The 20,453-nt window shown below is 39.3% G+C and overlaps 1 protein-coding gene and 1 long non-coding RNA gene across 2 annotated transcripts in view; one reads left to right on the forward strand and one right to left on the reverse strand.

Moving 5' to 3' along the window:
• The window catches only part of cdk19 (cyclin-dependent kinase 19), a 56,663-nt gene that overhangs the window by 6,291 nt on the left and 29,919 nt on the right, over window positions 1–20,453 (forward strand). The gene's annotated exons all lie outside the window — the stretch shown is intronic.
• LOC122999907 overlaps window positions 10,033–20,453 on the reverse strand; it is a 39,729-nt gene continuing 29,308 nt past the window's right edge. Inside the window, exons 2-3 of the long non-coding RNA XR_006407848.1 lie at window positions 13,009–13,126; window positions 10,033–10,282 (exon numbers count right to left, since the gene is read on the reverse strand). This is a non-coding gene — a long non-coding RNA (uncharacterized LOC122999907). The remainder of the gene's footprint in view (window positions 10,283–13,008; window positions 13,127–20,453) is intronic.

Consider the following 20,453-nt stretch of genomic DNA (forward strand, 5'->3'; position numbering starts at 1 on the left):
GCTATAATTGATGTCAGCATTAAGCTAGTGAATAAACAGAAGAGACAACTATAGCTTAACACTCCATTATCCTCTAATTATCCTACCTAAAATCCCAAATTACCTTCTCAAACGGAAAGTTTTATCGCCTTTCAAATACTTACTGGGCATTCAGACTGAACACATCCCAGCGAAACGTTTATATGGCTGGACCGTGAATGAAACACTAGAGGGCTTTTAATTTGAAAAACAGATACTGGCAGTGGCAACACGTGGTTACCAAGCCGCCAGGAAGTGCACCGGGCTTTGACTGAAACTAATTTGACATAGAGCCAAGTATGCCAAGTTCGGACTTGTACACTTACTAGTTCAGACTTTCAAGGAATCAAGGAGCTTTATTTGTCACATGCACAGACATACAACGTAAAACCTGCAGTGAAATGAAGGGAATGCTCAGTTACCTTGCACTTGGCAAGTTCGATTCGGAAGCAGCTCAGCTTCCTGACTGTACAGTTATAAAATAATCTCAAGTCAAAGCTCCACTAACACTTTCTTTCTCACAAAATAATAACCTCATTGAAAGGGAGATGTAGTAAATTATGATAGTCAGTCTGTAAGGCCAAAATCCAAACTGTCATGTAGCTTAATAAAATAAAACTAAATTTAATATAGACTGCTCTGTTCATTTGAATACATTTGCATTTATTGAAATGCAGTGTATCTGTGCATATAGAGCCCCAGAGGCAGCACTGTTGTTTTGTTCAGTAACCTTCACCATTCAGTCAGTCGCAGACAGTCGGACTGGCCCTTCTGTTGTGGTCCAGCCAAAAGTGAAAGGAGCTTGTGTGGGCTTGTTTGTCAAGGCAGCGGCGCCTTGCCAGATGACATCACATTGCATTGTGGTCATTGCGGTCAACTGGTTCACCTTTTTTGCCGACAGCCTCTGAGTCAGCACCCCTTAATGGTACATTAATATGGAAGAAAATGAGGTAAACATGTCAAAGGTCCGCAAATACATCTGAAGCTCTGATTTAATTGTGGTCTTTAAATCTATTTTTAAGAGCTTAAGTGCTAAGAAATTGATGTATAAAATTTTGAAACATTCCCATTATAATTTATTTCATACAGCTCAAGGTGACGTCTTCAGTTTGCTTACAACAGGGAAAAGCATTTGAGAAACTGCAAAATGTTTTACTTGAAAAATGACTGAAAAATCAAATATAAAAATAGCTACTTATTAGTTTTCTGTCAGTTGACTAATCAATTCATCGAGTAATCATTTCAGCTAATCATTTCAGTCAACTGTTTTTTTTTTTTTAACAAGTCTGGTGGTTTTGTGGTGTAGGCACTCACTTTCAAGAGGTTTCCAACCATCACTGGTGGTTTGGAGGGGAGTATTTGTGGTGGGGGGGTGGTGCTGCCTGAAGGCGTGTCAGCCTGCCACTCAGCCAGTCCTCTCAGAGGCTGCAGATATAGAGAGAATGTGGCCCCTTTGACAGGCTGTTGGGCTGTTATGTAAGAGGCTTTGGTTTCCACTTTGAAATGCTCACCTGAAGGGAAGCTATGCAACATGTCAGTGACACTGTGCAAACACTTATAGTAATGGCTGTAACCGGCTTTAGTGGAAGTTATAGGCATACTTGACCTTTAGCTGTACATTAACATTTGCATTCACTTTTAGTTGCACATTCAACAGTTGCAATATGTTGCGCAGTCATAGTTCCTCTTTTTGGCAGCATTTTGTTAAGTCACTTGAAAGAAATGGTCCTTAATTTTGTGTGTGTGTGTGTGTGTGTGTTTTGTGTGTGAGCATGTGTGCAGATATAGTTGGTGGTGGGGTTGAAGGACCCTTGTTTGCTTTTAATCTTCTGCAGAGAAAAGTGTTATTTTTAAAATTACAGAGAAAGAAGTCTTTCACAAAACTAAATGGTAGTAATAGACTGTCACCTTCTGCTTCACAGTGAAGCAAGAATGGAATGAGCTTAAAGGAGCAGACCGGCCCCAAGCCTGCAAGCTGATGTTCATACTGTGGAGAAATTAGTAAAAAGTTAAATTATTTTAATTGCAAAACACCAAACTCTTTGGTATGCTCTGGAAATAACTGGCAGGAATATAAAGAATATCTTATTTGTAGTGAATGAGCTAAGATATGCAAAAACAACAGTACGGCCCATTGATTTCCTGACTCACCAGCACATAGCCGACCAGTACGAAATAGGGCAAAGGTCAGACACGCGGTGCAGCTACTGAAGAGCACTCACAACAAGCTGATCACACATCAACCAACATGTGGCAGGCACAGCTGTCACCTCTCAGTGTTCAAAAATATCTCACCAAGAGATCTAGTATCTCTAGAAAGTCCTGTTTATTAGTGTGTAGCTGACATTGCTTGACCGACAACAGCGTTGTGTCACGACGGTGAATCCTTTTACTGTAAAAATAGTTCAATAGATAAAGCAAAGGTTTTGTCACACAAGATTCCAGGGTCAAGGTCAGTGTCTCACTAATCCAAGTCAGGCCTCATTAGTATTTTCCTAATGCCAAAGCTGATTGATGGAAAAACCAAATCAGCTTCAGAATAGGAGTTGCAGGTAAGAGATAAGAGCAGACTCGACAATAGACTTAGACAGAAAACAGCATAGAACAATATATATATCATACAACATCAAAATCAAACCACATTGCTACTAAACAAGTGCAAATGCTTTAGACAGTGTGAATGATTTGAATTATTGAGGAATGGCCTGCCCCTCTTATTGGGTGTGGCAGTTTGTTTCACACAAATGGATTGCAGTTGGAAAATGCTCTGCCATGTTTTAAGACTTTTGTAAGTGTGGTTTTGATGCTAACTCAGTGTTTCCTGCAGCTGCATCACAGTGAAAGCCATCACATCCAGGTTCTTTATCCAAGATCTGCTTCTTTATTTTTAAAAAGTCAAGATACAAGTGTGTGCATAAAAACTTCAGAAATCAGTCACAACTCCCAAAACCTTCAGTCACAGAATTGAAATTTGTGTTGCACATGCTACTAATGGTGAAGCTACAAATTACGCTTTTTTAGATAATATATTGGGAAAATCCAAAGAGCCATTTGCCAAACAAAATGATGATAAAACATGAATTTGCAGACACACAGAAAGCCATCAGAGAAGCTTGTCGTATTGTTTGATTATTCAGGAGACTCCCATGCAGCTATTGTGAGGACTATTTATGTTCTCTTACAAATGCTTGTTTACAGCAGGTAAAAATACTTTCAAACACACAGCTGTCAGCATCGGCCATTGTGCATTCACATGGTAAAAAAAACTGCTGAAGGCTAAAGAGAAGAGAACATGAAGCTATACTTTGCAGCTGTCATTACACAATCAGAATATCTTTTGAAGGTCTCATGATTGAGAAATTCATGAGGTTTGAGAAATCCATCTTTAAAACACGTGTCTATCAGGTGTCTACATGCCTTCAGGTTTTGTTTCATGTAACTTTACTTCCCTGCATAGCAACCATCTGTTGGATTATTTTGACCCTTGGTGGTGGTGAGGGCATTGATCTGTGAAAGTGTGTGCACGCCCTCTGCACTGTACCTCTTTTCAGTCCAGGGCTCATTTTCTCACCAGCAGATGAATCTGCATGCTGTCAGTCATTCATTTTCAGTAGGAAAAACAATTTCCACATACTTTAAAAAAACATTGCCTATCTAGATCAACCACTGCAGCAGACATGAGGCCTTCATTCGGTTTCACATAGTTCCTGTTTTTGTGTTACTTGTTTGATTATGTTACTTGTTTTTCCAGTGCAACATTATTGGCTGTACGACATAATCCATGTACGTATAATCCACACATTAATGATCAGACAGGTTTTTAAGTCTATAGCTCATGGACAAAGACAAACATTCCAGTTATTACTCAGCCTCTCCCATGCAAACATCCGTTAGGTGTTGCAAAGATTCTGCAGTGCTCACTGAGTGCATACAGTTTTATATTGCAGTGAACAATTATCACAGTCATGTCAGGTGCATTTACTTTGATTCACTTTTGTTGTCACTTCCACAGAAGTAATAGATAATTAGTTCAAAGCCACTGAGTGTAGAATTTGAAAATGTTTGACTTTGGCACTCCTATAGTGTCATATCCCTTAGTTGTGTGGCGATCACAAAGTAGACAGTAGAAATACAGCGTTCATATTATAATGTAACCAACCAGGAATGCATATGTGTACTTATCTTAGTGGTGCAATGGATCGTAGTTGATCCGTGATCCGTACGGATCGCCCCCCACGGTTCGGCATGCATGTGAACCGCAGATTAATTGCAAAATTTAAAGTCTCATTTAAGACAACATAAACAAACTGCTGTAAGTACAAGTCATGGACAGACAGCGTGTTGCTAAAAGGGATTTTGAAGAGCAATGACCAAACCAGCATAACGGGTGACATCTGCAGGTATGTTTACATGCTGTTTAATGTGTTGCAGCTGAGCAGCTAATTAGCTACATAGCTGCTAACTGACGTTAGCAGTGCACTTGTCCCTGCTGAATGTTTGTTTGGTTGCTTGTTCAACAACGTGTGTTCATGTTTGTAAGTTATCAAGTTTTGATGATGTGGACACAGGCTGTTGTTTCATTCACTACCATGTTGAAAAGAGGAAGGTATCAGGCCTCATATTGCAATTTAATTTAACAATCCAGCATTGAATATTTTATATATTTTAAGACCATGGGCAAAAGTTCCTTGCTATAAGTGTTTTACAGAATATATGGAAAGCAAAGTTTTATTTGTCGTCGCCCCCCCCCCCCCCCCCCTTTTTTTTTTTTCCTGATATGTAAAATGATCCAATTTGTGACTCAAATCCGTGATACGATCCGAACCGTGAGTTTTGTGATCCATTGCACCCCTAATTTATGTGATTGGCCACTACAGCAATTTTTTTTTTGCTGATGACCCCGTGGTGTTTGGCTAGAACCCGTTGCATCAGCACCCCCACTTTGTCCACAGTGTGGCCCCATTCAGATAAATGAGGGGGCTGGGTTGTGTGTCTGAACAGAGCCTTACAGCGCGGGTGTAGAAGTAAAACGCCACCCCCAGCTTGTTTGCTTCTGCTTTCAACCCATGTTAGTCTTTACAATTCAGTAGGAACATTGTCACCCTACCCTGGGGTCTTGCACGTTTCTTTCCAGGGGAATGTTAACATTCTTGTTGCACCTGACAGTGTAACACTGCCTCTAATGGAATGTACTCTGTCATCCATCTCAATCACTGTCACATCCCCTTGACTGTCGCCCATCTTGGTCAGACTTCTTTTCTTTAGCAAAACATTCAACTTTATGTTAAACCAGTTCTCCTTTACTTCTCTGAGATGACACAGTGTTGAGAACTGTTGTAATATTTTCCTAAGTTTTTTGGATTCTCTAATACCGCTACTGACTCATGTAGAGGTGGCTTTTATTGAAACAAGCAATTTACAACAAGTTTGTGCATTTAAGATAGTTTAGTGACTTGGATCACTTGTAGGAGCAAGGGTCATGTACAGAAGTAAGAGAGTTAGAATAAGAATATGAAAATAGATGTTCTGAGTATGTTCTTTTGTGAAAGGGTATGTACACCCTCAGTTTCTGTCTGGCTCCTCTCAGTCAGAATATTTAAAAAATATATATATATATATATTTGGTTTGGGGAGTGGGGACTAGATGGGGGTAAACAGTTGTGCAGAGGCTTGGCAACATAGTATGTGACCACATATGTTAGTACCACCGAATGGGTCTGCTGCCCACCTGGGTTGTATGACACTTGATATTTTGGCCTCTGCCTCCCTCTTCCAGGTCCTTCCTGATTGCTTGGCACTTCTCACTTCATTGAGGGATTGGCTTCTTGGACCCAGTCCATGAAGGTCATAGAGAGAGCAGGAGACGCCAAGGAATGGTACAAAGCTAATGTTGGCTCTCCTTAGCTAAGGTCATGATAGAATAATTAGTCACTCAAGGTAATTTTCAATTTTCGTTCCCAAAAATATTTCAGTATTAGCTACCCCAACGACATGCATTATATCCTCTGTGGAAAAGAGCAGCTCAGCCAAATCTCCATTTTTTATACTTGGCATGGCAACCTCAGTTGGGTGGGTCAGTGAACAAAAAATACCTTTTTCTTGGCTATTTTGTCACAGTTAAGGAGGTGCCACAGAATATATAAATATTCTGTGGCACCTCCTTAACTGTGACAAATATTTGCCTATTCTCATATTCTGTCTGCATCTAAACAGATGCGTTCAGGGACACAGTTGAGCATAGGTCACCTGCATTTTGGCCTCACCACCATGTCTTCACAGAAAGTATGGCATGAGCAGCACATTTAGCAGAGCAGCAGCAAGTGCTCCGTCTGTATATTTACACTCGAAACACAAGACGACCAACATCACACATAGCACTTCTGTAGCCATGATTGACAATATCTTGACGCTCCTCACCAGTGACATATGAACACGTGCAAGTTTGTGAGATGAGATGATCGGTGGGGGCCATACTTGTAGTGTCGCCAGTCTCCTGGTCAAGACACAGCATGAATTTATGGCACTATATATAGTGCCATAAATACATAAATAGTGTGTGTGTGTGTGTGTGTGTATGTGTGTGTGTGTATATATATATATTTATATGTATTTATTTATTTGGTTAGTTAGTTAGTCAGTTATTTCCGGGAACTGTTTGGTTGTACAAGTTGTACCTGTTCCTCTCTCTCTCTATTCACTTCTCTGTCTGTCAATATCTGCATCTCAGTGGGTGTCAAATTGCCTGCCTGCTCACCCATCTCTCCCTCAGGTCCTGATAGCAGGCTCTGTGCCAAACAGGGCGGAGGGGAGTGAGGCACGGCCTTGGAGACCAAAGTTGTTATTGCAGCATCGTGTTATTTGACGCTTAGTCATTTACCTGACAGGTGATGAGTCAGACCTTTGGCCCAACAATTTCATATATTTTTGTTTACACTGAGTAAGTATTCATTCAGTAAGCTAAAGAATAGGCTGGTAGCATTACAGAGCTCTGACTCAGTGTCATTTTACTTTCGCAAGTAGAGAAATTCACTGGTAAAGGCAAGACGGTTGATTTGCTTTGTCTTTTTCTAAACTTCTGATGATGGGAGAGTAGCCCTGTTTTTGATTTCAGGTCTGCAGAAAATAAGATAAGATGTGTTTTGCTGTGGCGTTAGCAGCATTCTTTTCTAGAATAATCCAATCAGACCATGACCCATGACAGTCTCTCCTGGGGCAAGCAGACAGAAGCATTGCTGGGGTGTTTTTGCGTTTTCTTTTTTTTTTCTTTTTTTGAATGATGAATGATAACAAATAATCAGTATCTACTAATATCTACTACTATTCAGTGCAGTATTAGCAATTTATCAGAGAATGCAGACAGACAACCGCAGTATCTTGTTTGATATTGATACAACAAACCTTCTCAGAGAAAATGTGTTTTTCTGGTTGAAGCTAGTGGAACATAGGCTTGAAAAGGGGAATGGGACCTCAGTTCTCTATATCGAAACCTTTAAGGGAAAACTAATTCATTACAACTTGGATTTTTTTTGTTGCTCTTGCCATCAGTTAATGGCAAGAGCATTGCACTCTTTAAAGTTGTAGCTGAGATCTTAGAATGTGGCAATATTGCTAAAGACAGGTCCAACAGGGCAAGAAATACAAGCAGTCAGATGTCATGTTGTAAATAAACCTTGATTAACCTTTCTGTGGTGTTCTTTGTGTTGGCTCTAGTGTTTTGTTGCATGTTCAAGAGCAATTCAGGGGAAAACAAGATGTGATCTGATGCAAAGCATTCAATCAGTTGACCTTTGTCGCTGCTAGGGATACACCGATTTGATACACCAGATTGTTATCAGCGCCAATACCAACCTTATGGTAGGTAAGGTATTGGCCATGATGTGACTGATGCACAGTAAATACAGTTTCTTCATCCATATCATTATAAAATTCAGTTAAAAACATTCAGTCACAGTCAGTTTTTAGGGCCTCTGCAATCCCTGGCACCATGTTACCTTACATAAAAATGATTCCAGTGAGTTAAAAATGCAGTGAGGGATACAGGTTTTAAAGCTCGGAAAAAGAGATTGTTATTCAGTATTGGTAGATTACTTGCGATACCGATACCTCAACTCAGGAGGAGTTGAGGTATCGGTATCGCAAGAGATAAAATTAGATCAATGCATTCCTAGGCAAGAGCATTTAAATGTGTTTTGAAAACGGTTGATTACTTAGGCCTACATACTGTAGCCTTTGCTCTGTGTTCAAGAACAATTGAACAAAGTGTTTGATCAGTCAGCCTTTGTCGGCACTAGCCTTTATTATGGGGCTTTCAGATTGAAAACAGTACTATATTAAAAAATTACAAGGGTCTGCTTTGTTGAGGGTGTGCTGCCTCAGATACTGGTGAGAGGATGAAATGTGATCCAGGAAGTCCAGTTTGAGTAATGGATTAATAAGTTTGAAGACATTGAAACACTACATGGATGTTTATAATAAAAGACGGAAAGACCCTGGAAAGTTATCACCGCGGCAATCATTTCTCACATCCTCCGTCTTGACAAATGTGAGATAAATATTACAATCATGTTACAAAGCGATCTGCCAGGAATGTGTGCTCACATATATTGAATTGGCCAGTGCTGGAAGATGTTGCATTGTGTTTTGGGCTCACCTTTTTTTGTCAAAGCCTTCTGCATCAGAAACCCCACTGTGCCAAAGCAGTGGTCTCATTAAAATGTGGGGACTGTGTTTTGTCAAGCAGTGCTACGGTTGGTCTGGTCTAAATACAGCTTTAGTTTTATTGGATAAACAGAGAAAAAGACAATTGCAGTTTGCTTTAGACATCTCATCGCTTATTCTCATTGTACTCTGAAGATGACAGAAGGTTTGTCATAGAAGCAATTTGGCTGCAGAAGTTTAATTCAGAGAGGACTGGTTTGAGGACAAATAAAACATGCTTGTCTTCATTCTTTAATGCCTTAATTAAGGCTTAAGAACATGTCAGGAGTGTGGGTGCAGTACTTAGTATGACACATCCAATCATTCATCTATTTAATGATTCAGTCCATGTGACCACAGGGTTGTTGTCACCTAAAGGCTAATTAGAGTATATCATTCCAAAACTGTATGTAGCACACACAGCTCCATGTACTTGGATTCCTCGCCCATTTGTATCTGAGGAATGCAGGTAGGAGCGAGTCCCTCCCTCCATTATTTCCTGGCAAAGCAAGCCTCGCCTCGCTTGTCTCCTGAACATTACCGCTACTAGAAATTGGTTGACTTAAAAAATCTTCTGACTTGCCTGACAGAACAAAGGAGACTTTGTACCTCCCAACCCACCGCCTCGCTTCGTTTAGCAAACTGTGCAGCTCAGTGACTGGCATGGCACATTTAGGGCGGAAAGAGGTTGGTTTGGCTGCACTGTGTTTTTGGTTTTGCAGCATAAAATGGCTTGTGTCTTTTATGATTTTTCCATGCGGATAGGACTCTGTAGGATTGGAGAAATATAAGGCAGTGCCATGAGCTGTTAGGCCTCTTTGATCAATGAAGGTCACCTTTATAGACAAGATTTGTTGGTGGTCTGATAACCCAACATCTAAAATTATATAATCCAGTCAAGTATGCTTTCCAAATAGTTACATGAAATGCAGTGTGATGCAGGTAGTGTGAGAGCAGCATCAGATAAAATGGAAAAACTAGTATTTGATGACATGACAGCTATTTGAAACGGTTGCAGTTGAGCCTCTGCCTCACGAACCGGATTCATATTCTATCTGGTTTCATCAAGTCACTCGAAGTAAAGATCCCAAATTTGTTACTGTGTTCTAACCACACATTCAAATGTCTCTGTTGGTTCTTGGATGCAGGGAAAGTAAACTTACTCTTTCTACTTTGGGTGATGAGCTTAAAGATAATCAGAAAATCAAACTCTTTACAGTATGGTTTTATGATCAAAAAGAGGCCAAATTCTCTTAGTCTTAGAAAGGTTGATCGTCAGTTTCTGAAGTATAAGAAACAAGGTAACAAAATGAAACATCTGATAACATTTATTTATTTATTCTTGGTTTATCCTGCCCACTTGAGAAATCAGCTGCACCGGGGTACTTCAGCAGGGTGTCGGGGCCTTGAATGTTTTTCTTTTTTCTGGTTTCCTACTTATCACACCATCCTGCCGCCTGCTTTTCTGGACCATCCAGGCGATCGCAGCCCCCGCTGGATTCTTCAGCTTGACATGGACAGCAGATTGCGTAACACAGCTCACTGAGGTTTCACAGCCTTTAAACCCCTGCGACAGAAACAGACTGTGTTTAGATAATGCTCGGGCCACTTGGGTAAATCCTCTGCTAGCCGGTAGTGGGAAGTGAACTGACCTGTCTAGGTTGAGTTCATCAGAGTGAGGCTTAAGGATGGTGGGAGTCCAGGTGCAGTGAAAAACAAGAGCTTGTTTGTTTTTGGTTTGGATAATAAGTTCCACACTGTCAGATATAGTGTTAAGTTTGCATTTCTGTGTTTCTCAAGACTGTGTGTAAGAAGACAATGGTTTGGCAACTGATACAAATTTTGGCTATTGTATTGGAATTACTCTAAACAGAACAGTAATGTTATAAAGCAAGATTAGTATAAATTTACACTTTTTAGCCCCTCTCTCATAATTTCATTATACTCAGTTTTCCTATGAAACCATAGATTTATTTTTTCTTTTAAATCAACATATTTTTATTGAGGTTTTGCTGGGCATGGATTTAGTTTTCCTGACATATAATTTGCTACACATGACACTGCCAGCCAGAGCTGAAAGAAAACCAAATAGTAATTGATTATACTGTACATTATTTATTCAAGTCATGGCTGGTCATATGGACAAATGAATATTGTAGCAATCATTCTAAGAAATCATTCCATGGCATCTGCTAACCCGATAAATTGATAATCACCTTGAACTGCAGGGAAGTATAAAGTATAAAGCTGAATTTGAAATAAAATACTGTACTGTACACACTCGATGGACCACTACAATCAGCAAGGCAAGGACGGGTCACGTAATAGATAGACAGCATCAAAGGCTTTGCAATAGCCTTGATAGCTTGTTCTTTTACTGTAAGAAAGCACATAACACAGCTGTTGTTGAAAAATTAGTAAAACTCTTTACAGAAAAGGGAAAAACCTGCTAGCCATGTTTTTTTATTCGTCCACTTTAATTTAGTATTGACAAAGCAGTAACTGACCATTGTGATTCTACTGTAATCTATGCAAAAATGTAACTAACTAAAGACTAGTAGCAAGCCAACATCCCTCTAAAATGTGACAGTATACCCTTCACAAATATTTATGCAAACACAACTTCTACTATATCAGAAAAAAAACAGAATAAACACTATTTTCAGCAATTAATTCCTGCTGAAATGGATCCATTAAACATTTTTAATAAAAACCCAGTGTAGTGTTTAAGATAAAATAGTATTAGCCCGCAGTAAGCATTTTCACAGATTAGCTCGCTAGCAGTATTGCTAGCTAGACTACCCCCAATCGGTCACGTAGCCTCCACTACGTGGGTCGTAGTGGTCCCTCAAGAGTCTTCCATTAACTGTGATGAATGTTTACAGCAGGCAGTTTCTGTAATAATTTTACCTTGTTTGCCTTTTTTTTCCTCACAAACTTTCCAAAGTTTATTTAAAACCTGTTTTGCCACTCTTGTTTCTTACTCTGTGACTCATTTTCTGCAATGTCGATGTGTTCCAAGATCTCAGCAAGTAACTTGGTGAGGAAAAACCACAATCATAAAACTGAAACTGAAATCATCCCTGAATAACATATCATTTTTTCATCACAATGTGATTCTGTTGAAAGACAAAAATATGAAAGTTTTGCCTTAAATCAGGTACTTTTCATTAAGGGGCCTAGAAGTCCTCCAGTGGTAAAAATGTTATTTTGGAAATTCATTCACCCACCTGCTGCAGTTTCACATCTGTTCACTCCATTAAGTTTGACCTTCATGAATTGAAACATTGTTCAAGAATTTCATTATTCCCATGAAATGAGTCTTGTTTTCCCTGTTGGTCACAATGGCTTTTGTGTTAGTAAATGTCCTGACCTCATAATTTTTCCCTGTTTCCTTTCTGCCTTTCTAGCATACATGGGTAGATGTTTAGTGACTCAGATAACCAAAGGATGTTAATTTGTTGTTTTAGCCTTTTTCCATCTGAGGATAAGTGTGCAATAGCTGCTTCAGTAATAATGATTTACTGCAAGAAAATTACACAGTAATAAATTGGCTCAGTGGGCCTTTCACCTCAAAGGTAGAAACATGAAATTATGCTCCTACATCAGGCCAATACTGATCCTTTCTGCCTCCGTCTCCATGAGACAGCCTGTGTTTTCTGGCCTGCATCAGCCATTCTTTCCCAGCACGCTGATCGCTGTGCAAACAGGAACATATTTGAGTTGTATTTGCAGAGGGTGAGGATTGAAAAGCTTGAACACAGGGTTGCTAGGGATCAAATGACAGCTGATGTCTCTCTGTAAGTTAAATTGAAGGGTTCATTATTTCAACCAGTGTTTGATTAAGACTCAGCTAACAAAATGAAATTTGCCAAACCATACTATATAGAATAAATACAGTATGTACCAGTAAATCTGCTACAGCTATTGTTGCATTAATAAAATGAAACTACAGACAATTTACGTTGTCAAATCTGTTTCTGACCTGATGCATCTTTGTAATTAATTAATTCTGCTGGACCCCACGTGATTGTCCTTGAAGCTGCAGCCTGTGGTCTATCAAAGACACTGCCTTGTCAGCAATATATGTCTGTAAATAACACCAAATGGCTGCTGCTGCTGTTGTTCTGATCGCTTGCTGAGCCAGTGTGCCCGTCACTTTGTTCATTCTGGAGGAAAAGGCTTGGCATGCATGTCCCCCCGCACACAGAGCTGCAGTGTTTGTCTCTAACCGGTGGCCAGTAGAGCCCTGCACAGAGCAGCCTGCAGTGGATTTATCGACCCGCTGCTCACCAGCCGCATGAGAGAAGTCATTAATCAGTCCTCTGGAGCAGGATGATCCAAGGCAGCGCTGTTTTTCTTGTGACCTTTTCCTGCTCGCCAAACCTCATCCTTCTGCCAGCCTGATGCACTGTGAAACACAAAACCATTTTAATTCAGAACCCAAAGATGTGATCTAGAAGGGTTATTTCATGTTGTTTCTCAGAGCTGAAATCCCCATCAAAGCTGTTTTAATTTTGGCAAAAAAAATTTAGTTTTAGTCACATTCTAGTCATATTATTACTGTTAGTCTTTTGAAAGTTTTACTTTCATCTGTGAAATGTTGTAATGTAAAGTTTATGTCCTGTAAACATTCTGAGGCTGCTGTCGCTATCTTTGATCTTGGCATTATCCATTGCAGGGTTACTGGTGCAGGCACTGTTTACTGGTTCATACCAGTCTGTAATGGTTCACATACACCTAGTTTTGAGCTGTGTGATCATTCAGAAGCTGTATTTACTCATGAAACTACTGTTCACTGATTGTGTTTAGCTTGAGACCAGCAAGTGAAATGTTGGAAAATATATATTCCTTTAGCAAACATCTAGAGTGAGATTTAGATGGATGAGAGTTTTTATTAATTGTGCACTCATTACTACTCATAACCTGTAAACACAAAAGATAGCCAACCAAAAGTTACAGTAATGCTACTTCCATAGCCCATGATAATGTTAACGTTAGCTTATCTTTTTATATCTGTTGGCTTGCTGGTCTATTTTGGTGGCTTGTACTAGCTGTTTTGTTGACATGTCTAATTTTCAGTGGGATTGTAGATGAATTTAGTCCATAAATCTGTTCCTTATTTCCTTCCATGAACTAGTAACAACATCTAATAATACTGGCAGAGACAAAACATTACTGAAATACAAGATGTTGCCTATTAGCGTAACAGGTAAAGCAGCTACATCAACTTCTGATTTTTAGGTGATGCAAAGGTCAGAGCCATTAAATCCTGACACTTTGTTTTGTTATAGTAATCAAGTAAAAGGGAACAGTGGGTGGTTCACAGAAAAAAAGGCCTAGATTGTGGCTGATAGGTAAACAGCTACATTAGTTTCTGCAAGATCAGTTTCAGCTCTATAAAACCATGGAGAGATCAGTTGGTTTCACTCTGACCCTTTACAGACTGAAGGCCATTTTTGCTAGATGTGTTTTCATTCAGATCCCAGACTCAGGCTAAAATTGAGTTCCAGGAACTGCCTACAAGTGTTATGTGATGGTCAATGACCTGAAAGCACATTTGGGTCTTGAGTAGCCTCTTTAAAGGTGGACTGGCAACCCTGGCTGGAATCTGGCTTAGCTGCAAATATTTGGAACCCGTCCAGTGAGTGCTTTCTCTCCGAGGCCTTTACAAAAACATGACCTATTTTACTCTGAAGGGGGACAAACAGTCTGTACTTTTCTTCCTCCCATGTTCGTACACATTCCTCTCATTTTATCATCAATTTAAATGTGTCGATCTTGCAGTTGTTTGTGTATTGAGGTTCTAGTAACAAGTGAGGTACATTTTGAGTTAATTAGCTTCTCTTTCACTCAGAATGCCGCTCCCTTCCGCCTCATTGATGATCAGCATCTCAATTCAATATGATGACAACATTCACCAGTCTGCTCACAGCGCACACTCTGTCCCTGCACATGTCGAGGAATGGCCTAAATGGCCTTTGCCTAATAGCACATAAAAGTGAGTCACAAGATTGTCTGCACATGGAAAATTTTCCCACAGGACGCTCGGCTTTCTGCGGCTAATGCTGGATTACAGTCGTGTGATTATGGCCTGTAGTAGCGTTTTCCCAGAACTTGGTTTTGTTGTTTTATGTTATTATACCAGCATCTTGACATTCTAAATTAACAATGCATGTTCTTATAAAAATGTATTTATTTACAGGTGATATAAGTATATGTTTTACAAACTGTAATACGTCAGATGGCTTAAGAGAATCAGATCCATCACGTGAGACCAAGTAGTGAAGGTGTATTAACCTGGGGAAACAGTTTTGTAATTACACACTGCCTGAATCACTGCCATGGTATTGTTTACATTGTCAACCACTTTTTTACTCTTACACAATATGCACCACCATACTCAACCAAGCAACTGGGCTTTTATCACTCATGTGTGACCACTGCAACATGTTTGAACTTCATCAGTTTGACCGTTAGGCTGCAGGCTGTATGTAAACAAAATAAGAACCTTTGAGACATTAGTGGATTCTTTGATTAATGCAGGTTTTGCAGTTATTCTCTGATTAAATATCACCGTCACAGGTATCACACATTGTATTTTATTGTATTTTTATGTTGATTTTCAATATTAAGACCTTGAGTGATCCACTACCATTTGATTCCTCTTTTTTCTTTTGTTGGTCTTAAAGATGCCCTGTAGTGTTTCCTTGTAAATAAAGTTTCTGTGTACATTCTGTTACTCACTGAAACACATTGTGTGTGTCCTTTAGGGCCTAACAAACATGATAGAGACAATTTAATCCTTGGAAAACATTTGCAAAGCAAAAGTTTAAAACTTCTATTGGTTACATCCATGTTTGCTAACAATCTTCTTCACTGCTGGCACATTGCTGTGTTTCTTGGGCATTTCCAGCTCTGGTAGATTAGTGGAATAGAAACCATGGAATGTGTATTACATAATCCACCATCCTCATGTGTGTGCACAAGAACAAACCAAACTGGGACCCGCATATAAAAACAATGCTCCAAAGTGCCACTGGTGGTCAAAAACCATATCTTTATAACCAATTATATCTGGGATCATTTTAAATGGCTCATTGTTTTATGTAACTCTTGACTGTTGGTGGACACTCATTACATGAGCACCTTAGGAGCACTTACAGCTGTATGTGTATATGTGTACATGCTGTGTAACTTGCAGGGTGAGTACAAGATCGCAGGCGCTTGTATCTATTTGCACAACATATAAGTGTATGTCTTTGCATTCATATATTGTGCCACTTTCTGCCATGTTGTTTGGGAAGCAAGCAGGGCTCCAACTAATGATTATTTTAACTGTTGAGTTAAAACCAGCAAATATTTGGCATTTTTCTTTCAAATAAACTAAAACAATTATTATATGTATTTTATTATTATCAAAATGATTTTCTGTCAATCAACTAATCGATTAATAGACTAAGCAGTGCAGCTCTAGAGGCAAGGAATTCATTCATTATATGCTATTAGCGGTACTTTTGTTGGTGACTATTTTCAGCAGCAGAGCATTGTGTGTGGGATCAACTCAAAATAAAAACTACAATACTAGGAACTCATCACTCAGTAGAGCAGTGTTGCTCACTATTATTAATTGTTTGTAAAGTCTGTCAGTTCACCATAGCGGTCCATACCGAAATATCTCAACAAATATTCTGTAAATTGCAATAAAATGTGCAAAAAGTTTATGGTCATGACGATCCCCTTGGATTGACACTGCCATGTGAACAGCAACCACCAGGAATTAACCTGTGACAGCACTCTGTATACACTAAATAGATTGAACACGTGTTCATGATCCCATATCGGGTTTGGTTTGTGAGTGAGAGCGGTGTTAGTGCCACATGGAGTCAGTGATCACATGAGGTCCCAGTGGGTCCGTCTCGACTAGTGCACGGCTCTCGGAGTTGTAAGTGGTGCCACAGAGCTGGGGGTGTACAAGCACTAAGCCCAGGGCTCATTACTACAATGCACCATTATAGCCTGTGGATTAAGGCTGTGATTAAACACAACCCTCATTTCCCCATCCAGAGGTCAAATCAAACAGCCTGCATACAATTCCTGCATTATTCCTTTCGGTTTGTACTTGTTCCTGTCACTTTCCATGCTAAAGCTGTCCTTGAGTGCCTTGTGGGTATACAATTAGAAGTAATTGTGCTGTACAGTTGATTCAGTTAAGCCTGAATCATTCAAGGAAACTTAAATGGTGACATCTATTTTTATTTAAATGATTCTTTTTATCTATTTTAGATAATCAGGTCTGTCTGCTTGATGTGCCATAATCCAAAGGTTCTCAGAAGAAGCAGATTCTTTGTCTTGAAATAATAAGAAATCAGTTAAACCAACACAGGTTTTGGATACCAGACTAGAACACTGTTAAGACACAGTCAGTATTCTTCTTTTGTGATCTACTTTCACAAAGCAACAAGTAAAAGGGTCATACACAGTTACTTGTTTGATCTTTGGCATCATTTTGTTGAGGCATTTGGTTTCCTCTGCCTTCTGATAGGCACAAGGACAGCATTAAATCCAGTGACAGAGTAGATTCTTATGTCCTTGGGGCCTTGAGGGATTGAACTTTTATACGAAAACTATGTTACAATAACTGAAAGTTCTTTTGTGGTTTTGGATGAGCTGACTTGTTCCCATCTGTTGTGTTCCCATTTGATATTCATGTCAAAAAAGTATTTCAAGAATAACTCAAAAGGCTTCAGTGTGCTGCAAATAAAGTGCTTGTTGGATGGTTGAACAGTGAAACCCTACATCACACACACCTTTCCAAAGTCAAAATTGGTGGGCAGCATGTGTGAAGCTGTGAAACTATGTATAATGTGAAATTCTCTCTTAAGCTCTCTTTTTTCATTCTTCTCACAACCGCTTTTATCACTTTTGTGTGGCCAACCGCAAGTGTAACACCACAACTGCCTTTAAGGAGGGGATCTCCAGTTTGTACAATTCAAAACGCCTCGTCCCTCTCAACTTTTCACCTTTGAATGAGGCCATGAAAACCTTTTTGCCTTTTCATTTGAAGCACAATGAGCCCTGTAGGTTTCTTTGTAGCAAAGAGGTCCTACATCCACCTGTAGTCTCTTACTGCCTGTCCCACTTCACTATGGATACCCTCTCTGAAGCTCAATTTTTAATATAATTCCTCATTTCTCCACTCACCAGCTGTCAAAACATGTTAAAACTAACTGATGAGGATGTCTGTTTCTGTCCAGACAAGAGTCTTGGTAGTAGATGATGGGAAACTTATAAAACACTATTTCCATGTGCTTAACAGATACCTACAATAGCAGATGTCTAGCAGTTTTTGTGACCTTTGAAATTAAGCTTCGAAAGATTTAAATTTTTAAATTTTACAAACAGTATTTTGTACAAGTGTGACTCCTTACATTGACAAAGAATACTAAAGGCACTACCTCAATAATGGCCAAGACAGGACAAAGTCCAAGACATCAGAAGTGCACTGATGAAGCGAATCTGAAGTACCAGTATTGTCCTGAGTGTGTAAGAGAGCGGCTCTACCAAGTAACTCAAGATTTGTGTCAGTGGAGTCTCTGAAATTAGAGCCATTGCATGTGAGTAGTTGACCTGGTTTCAAGGCCATAAGGTACTTCCACAGCTTCGGTCACACTTCAAGTGTGCAAGAATCATGAAGCTGCATGTGTTTAATTGTCAAAACCAACTATGGCAGGCTTGTGTCCTCATGGTGATCCACCACATATTGTCATTTTTGCAGCTTTCATTCAGTTTCTCATCATCAGTTTATTCAAATACTAAGCTAAGACCATCAAGTAGGATTTTTTCTTACATGTAACATTTTGGACATGTGCATAATGCGGGTATAAAAAGAGAAGAGGTTTAAGACAAAGTGGACAAAGAAGAACAATCATATGGACAACAACCATAAAGAAACAGACAATGTGATGACTAGAACTATCTGTGTTGTTTTTCTCTGCATCTTGCTGTAGGTGCAGTACAGTAAGAGTCATGACAGCCTGTACAAATGAATAATTCATTCAGTGGGTTGGATTCACCGTAGACTGTTTCAGTACTGCCCCCCCATCTGACTGAAACACCCCGCAGATATGAAGGCCTGTTTAAAGGGCACGATTGATTATGGATTGTCTGTGATGGGTCAGCAAATGACACAGTGCACAGAGTCGGTGAAACCAATGAACCAGTTACAAAGACAGAAAGACAGATAGAGGCGTCGGTTGAATGATATGGCAGCGTGTGCAGCGTTAGCTTATGTAGAAGTCCTCCATTATGCAGCTGTCCCACTGCTAACTTCCATTAGCTGCTGTTACAGCCAGGGGCTCACTGATAAATGAAAAGACAACATTAGAAGTTTCCAAACTGTTCCTACTATTCCTTTGAAGCTGGTACAATGGATAAAATCCATTTAGAGTTGGGGAACACAATTGCTGTACCCATTGGAATCACATTATATTACATGTCAGTAGAAAAAAGTCACTGATGTTCACTGATCTTATGTAAGGATCAATGAATATAATGCCAGTACTTTCAAATGAATGTTAAAAGCTCTTTGTTGCTGTTGGTTGTTGATTGTCAGATGTTGTTGGGGGTGAAGCTGAAACGTGACAGTAGTTTGGTATCTTATCTGACTAATTCCTCAATATCTTAGCATAGCATGTTAGTATAGCATATTTGAATGTTTTTTTAGCATAAAGCACAGCTCATAGGAAGTATTTTGTTGAAGAAAAATGCAAATTCTTAAATTCTGTCTGTGATGTCAGATGAAAAATCAGAGGATCATCAAAGTCATTATGATTTGTCCTCTGGGGACCACAACTGTGTGTACAAAATCTCATAGTAATCCATCCAGTAGTTTAAATCAATACTTAAACTCTGGTTCTAAGTATTGGACCAACACAGTGAAATCTTTGTTTCTTTGAACTTTAATCTTCATGCTTGTCATATTAAGTAATATAATTAATTCAGGATGAAACCTGTATTTTTTACATTGATATCTGAGCAACAAAATCAGACAAGGAAATAATCAGCTCATGTTGTTAAAGAGGATTACACACAGCCCGAATGCCAGTCATCCAACATCATCTACAATAACACTCCATGCATACAGTATCTCATACTGTGTGCACATGGGCTGCTGACTCATATCCAGATGGACTTAATAAACAATCCTACTTGATTTTCATTCCTCAGTATTTAAGAAATGCAGATGATCTTCCAAGTCTGGCAATATTCTGTATTTTTCTTTTTGTCTCCAAATCACCAACGATGATTTGATCCCACTAACAGGTATATTATGTGTATCATAGCCTAAAATATTTTATTCCTCTGTGCCACTGTTCTGTGCCTCTGTGCCACTGGACTCAATCCCAAACACACCTCCCTGCTTTCAATACTTGATACTGTACCAAATGTGTAAGAATCCACCACTAAAAATAGTCCCCAACAAATGAACTACTTCCTCCTGTTTCAGTAGAGTTTGCCAAAAACAACAGTCCCCATCTGTGTAAGGAAATGACTTAAAAAGGAAATTATACTTGTTATAGTTGTTGTTGTTGTTGTGACCCTTTTTTTTGGAAGATCTTTTGGACATCTTGTGAAGAACAAATGGGCTTGAGGCTGAGTGCCACAGACTAATGCGTGGTTTGTTTTGGTCTTACACTAAAAAAAATATGGAATAACACCAGTTTTATCCTTATAAC

The sequence above is a fragment of the Thunnus albacares genome, chromosome 16 (genome assembly GCF_914725855.1).
Source record: "Thunnus albacares chromosome 16, fThuAlb1.1, whole genome shotgun sequence".
Taxonomy (NCBI): domain Eukaryota; kingdom Metazoa; phylum Chordata; class Actinopteri; order Scombriformes; family Scombridae; genus Thunnus; species Thunnus albacares.